Consider the following 5,652-nt stretch of genomic DNA (forward strand, 5'->3'; position numbering starts at 1 on the left):
TATTGTGGTTTAGTGTTATGTGTATTGTTTGTAACTATTACGTCATACGTGTGTTTGTGACAGAGCGGCAAAGGGCAGAATTGGCAAAGGTCCGGAATGGCAAAGGACGGGATCGAAATTAAGCATGTTGAATACAGGCCGCTAGGGCGAGACCCTCAAAGGGTGTTGTACTCACCCGCTCGATTAAGACCGTGAACTTAGTGCTTGGTAACACACTTTAATCAGTGCAGGCCGCTGTTGTGAATTCCAATAGGAACTTGAAGATTGTTTTTCATGTTTGATTAAATATGCAATTGTTGAAATAAATTATTATATGTTGTGTTGTAAAGTTTTCTTGCTGGGCCTTGGCTCACAGGTGCTCTATGGTGCATGTAAGGGCAAGGGAAAGACCGACCAAGCATGAGTTGGAGGGCATGGAGCGACGCGTAAATATTTTGCCTACTTGGCCACCACGACTGGGGTATTTTGGGGAATGTATTATAAAGGTTTGATTTTGTCACCTAGGTCGACTATAAAGTAACTTTTGGGTTGTAAATATGTTTTAAACAGTATTTTGGGATCCCAATGTAACACTTTCATGATTTAAATGAATGTCCAACCTTTTATACTAAAATCCTATTTAAATGAGTCTTTTGTACTAAAATCTTATTTAAATGAGTCTTCATTTTAATTAATCACACTTTTTAGTCTAATACCTCGAATAGCGAGTTAATTGCATACTTTAAAATCACACGGTAACGGCTCTAGGGTAGTAGGGTGTTACAATTAGTGGTTCCTGAATCTAAAACCCAGGATGATATATCATCTTCCACTACACAAGCTTCAAGTACAAGTAAATCACATTTCCCTCAGAGAGATACATCTTACAGTTTCTCTTCCAGCGACCTTCAACTCCACAGTGGAAACATTTTCCTTTTGGTTATTTCTTCTTTTAGTTGTTGTCATTCTTGTTCTCCTTGCCTTTTGGTGCCTTCTTTCTTTTCTTGGATTTCTTGCCCTTTACTTTGTCTTTATCACTGTTCTTCTTTCTCCTCTTGGATTTCTCCTCAGAGTTTGAAGGTTTCTCCTCTACCACATTTGCCTCTATCTGTTTGGTAATTGATATGTTAAGAGATTAAAATGTCTGTAGTTCATTCAATAGCTGGGTCATGTTGAATTCCAAATCATGCATAATATTGTTGGTTTTGAACGAAGAAAAGGAAGGAGTGAGCAATTCCAGTATAATTCTTACTTGTGTGCGCTCATCAATGACGACCCTATGTATTTTCTACTTCATGCATCACGTTAATCATGTGCAAGACATGTTCACGTATAGAAATACCTTTCTTCATCTTAGTAGTCATGTAGGTTGTAGTAGCCTCATGTCTACTTTGAATAGATTGCTGCCTAAACATGGCCTGCAGAGAATCCATTATCACAAGCACAGTTTCCATGGGTTCATGCTTTGTTCTCAAAACATCATTCTTGCTCACAAGCATGTAACACTTTTCCTTATTATTGGATTGAATCCATGCATCATACTTGTCCCGAACTTTCTTCGGGGCAGTGGCAGCAGGCTCTTCAGGACATTCCTCAGTTAGGACAAATTTATGATTCTCACAGATTAACATAAGATTTAGGTTGATTTCCATCTTATAAAATTATCACCATTAAGTTTTTGAAGTGAAAGTAAAGCAGTTATTGGATTGCCACCGTTCGACATTACTGAATTAAATAAAATACAATAATATTATCATTTTAAAAATATCAATGTTTTGAAAAGTAAACATGATGCATGAATGAAACAATTAAAACACATAAATAAACATCTACTATTCCACAATAAAACTACCCAACAAATAAAATGTCGCCTTAGGGTCAGTCAAGTTAAATTCAAATAGCTTATAAGACAATCTTATCTTTACAATTTAAAACTTAAAATAACTCTTTATTTTCTCTTTTAAATATAAAGTACCGCTGGTTTGGTCAAGATGCCATTATCCACTGCAAAAGCTTAATTGCATCTTTGTAAGTATAACCCATTATTTCATAATTCATAGTACCCTATCGAGCCTACTATCAAACAAATATCTAACCTATCGATCCTATTGAGAAATTTACACTCATCCTATTGAGCTCATATCAAGCACCTATCGAACCATTCATGTTGCCCTTATCGAGCCTACTATCGAACCTATCAAGCAACTGGTATGAACCCAAAAAAAATGCACAATATCGACGAACCCATTCCCATAGATCACAGAGCCCAGATTCCAAATGAATGACTTGTTTATCGATTAAATAGGGAGTGGGTATTCGATATCTAACCTTTGAATTGATTGAGAGGAAATCATGTTGTCATGGGTCGTCGGGTTCCAAAGGATTGTGTTGCCGTGGGTCGCCTAAGATGCTCTCAACGGGGGCTGCGTTCGATGGGATGTTTGGGTTTCTTATGAGTGTGTGTGTGTGTGTGTGTGTGTGTGTGAGAGAGAGAGAGAGAGAGAGAAAACCAAGAGTGTATAGAGAGATGTAAAAAAATTTGGGTAGAAAAACAGGAGGGGTATTTTTGGTAGATGGGGAATCTTAGCATCAAAATAAAATGGTTAATAGTGTTGGTATTTTTATTGTAATAATAGAGACTATTGTGCATAAAGAGTAAAATTTCCCTTTGGAATTTATCAATTTTACTTCATTATTCAAAATTCACGTACTTTGTCCATCTATGCTAGGAATTTCTACAAAATGCATATTCAAATGAAAGTGTTTAAAAGTAGTTACTTCATTTCCCTTTTTTCTTAGTAATGAAAATCAATTGTAACACTATTTAGAGATTCTTTCTAGTTGTACCATACAATGTAATTTGTTAGAATGATATTAATTTTATTCATAAATTACTTATGTTACTAATAAATATATTTGTATTATACAACGTTACTAATTCCAAAGAAACTACATCCACCACCACAACTTCAACCACTCACATAGTGGTAGCCCTCATGACTTAGTACCCATATTTTGACCACTAATTTGGTCAACGACCCTGAGTCAAGTTAAACAACAAATAATGAAGAGTTGAATTTAAGATAAATGACACGATAATTTTATAGTGGTTCCGATAGAGTAGTTTTAATAGTATTTTAGAGGGTAATTTTAGAGAATTTTTGAGCTTATTTAGTTATGTTTGTGCAGTGTGACACTTTTGTTGCCTTTATTTGTTAAAATTTCAGGATTTATGGAAGAATTGATGAAAATATTGGGTTTGGCCCCGAAAAGTAGTAAATTGGCAAAAATCGAACATTAGAGTCTCGACGTTACAATGAAATAGAGAGCTAAAGTTTTTGGGCAAACGAGGGTCGCATCGCAACCTTTTGGAGTCGCGATGCTATTACTTGAGGAATTAGAGCCGTGGCGCAGGCATAGTAAGGTCGCGGTGCTAGTTAAGTCAGAGACCGTAGATTTTTGCAATCGAGGACACGGTCGCGGCTTACACTTATGGAGCCAAGGAGCCTGGGGCGGTCAATGTGCAAATTAGGGCATTTTAAGCAGGGGAAAAGTGGAATTTCATGTTCAAAACACAAACTACTATTTAAACAACATTATGATGATTTCTCAAAAAGAACCCTAAGGAGAGACTCAAGGAAACACTATGTGGAGGCAAAAGCTTGGAGGTCAACTAGTTTCTATCATTCTTTTTCTTCTTTATCTTTTACTTTCTCTTGTAGTGATGTTTATATTTAGTATGATGGATTTGATTATGCTTAGCATGAACTAATTTCTTATTTAGGGTGTTAATGGATTCTTCTTGAAACCTTATGATTATCTAATGAAGTTTTTATGAATTACATATCAATATTGTGAATTATTTGTCTTGTGTTTAATGCTTGTGAATGCTTAATCACCATTTACATGGTTTATATGATTTTAACCTGAGATCTGAGAAGTGAAGGATAAATATGACATAGTCAAATAATCATACATTTATATTGGACGATAGTACCTGTATGATTTGTGTAGCTTAGGGATTACGTGTTTAATGCATGCAATATGTTAGTTTACCACAAAGATGTAAGAGATTGCTTATTGTAGAGAATTATAAGTCCTAGTAAGAATATAATTTACAATTGTAATCTGTTATCACAATAGAAATAGGAATTCTTAGATTCATATTAGAGAAGCATAGGTGGATAGTTGATGAAGTTAATAACCTAATTCTTATTCCATTGAATTAATATTTAGCATTGAGTTCTTTATTGTTTTATTATTTTATTCATTTAGTTTATAAATTCTGAATTCATTATTTGTCGAATAAATAGAATTAAAGACTAATTTTTGGTAGTTAATAACAGTCTTTGTGGGAATGATACTTGACTTATCACTGTATTACTTGTTACGATTGCGTGCATTTGCATAGTTCAAAATTCATACAACAAGTTCTTGGCGCCATTGATGGGGCATGTTATTAATATAAATATAGTTGATTTTGATTCTAAATTGGTTTTTGTTTTAGTACTCATTCGGTTTGTGGCTGATATTGTGCTTTTAGGAAATATTGGTCTATGTGACGAAGTAGACAAAACGAATTGATATTGGTAGATCTTGAAATTGAAAGAACTTGCAGACAAAACTGAAAGATTAAGAGAAGGTTGGACTTTTCCATGGCTGAGAATCAAGGGAATGCAATGAACAATGTTGCTAATGTCAATAATATTCTGAATGTTGCAGAGGTCTGTATGGAACAAGGACCAAGGATGCTTAGAGATTATGTGCTTCCCATGATCACGAGAGTGCATTCATGCTTTAGACACCCCATAGTTTCTGCTAATAATTTTGAGATCAAGCTTGCAATATTAAAAATGGTGCAGTCTGTCGTTCAATTTGGGGGGTTGCCTATTGAAGATCCTAATTTTCACATAGCCAATTTCCTGGAGCTGTGTGCAAATTTTAAGATCAATGGGGTGAGTGATGATGTGATTAGACTAAGATTGTTCCCATTTTCCCTAAGAGACCGAGCAAAGAGTTGGCTAGTTTTGTTGCAATCCAATTCTATTACAACATGGGAGGAACTAGCCCAAAAGTTCCTTGCAAAGTTTTTGCCTCCAGCAACAACAGCAAAGTTGAGAGGGGAGATTAATAATTTCTTCCAGACTGAGGGGGAATTGTTGTATGATGCATGGGAGAGATTCAAAGAGTTGTTACAGAAGTTCCCCCATCATGGTATAGAGAAGTGGATGTTGGTTCACAATTTTTACAATGGGTTAAATAGTACTACTCAAACAATAATTGATGCAGCACAGGGGGTGCGTTCATGAGCAAGAGAGCTAATGAGGCGTATGAATTACTGGAAGAAATGGCTATGAACAATTATTAGTGGCCTAATGAGAGGGGACAAACAAAGAAGGGGGCAGGTATTATTGAATTGGATGCTATTTCCATGCTTACAGGTCAAGTGACAACTTTAACAAAACAATTACAATAGACCAATCTCCCATCCCAAGCCATTCAAGTACAAAATTTATGTGAGACATGTGGTAGTGCCCATCCACTAAATCAGTGCCTTGTCCTAGATATGAATAACATGCCCATGGAAGAAGTGCAAGCCATAGGAAATTACCAAAGACAAAACAATAACCCATTTTCCATGTCATACAACCAAGGTTGGAAGAACCACCCAAA

At 35.6% G+C, this 5,652-nt stretch overlaps 1 non-coding gene across 1 annotated transcript; it reads right to left on the minus strand.

Annotated features, from left to right (window-relative positions):
* Nucleotides 1–5,090: 5,090 nt before the first annotated feature.
* LOC133833705 (small nucleolar RNA R71) lies at nt 5,091–5,197 on the minus strand. Its single transcript, XR_009893071.1, has one exon. It is a non-coding gene; the product is annotated as a small nucleolar RNA R71 (small nucleolar RNA).
* Nucleotides 5,198–5,652: the final 455 nt, after the last annotated feature.

This window comes from Humulus lupulus, chromosome 4 (genome assembly GCF_963169125.1).
Source record: "Humulus lupulus chromosome 4, drHumLupu1.1, whole genome shotgun sequence".
NCBI lineage: Eukaryota > Viridiplantae > Streptophyta > Magnoliopsida > Rosales > Cannabaceae > Humulus > Humulus lupulus.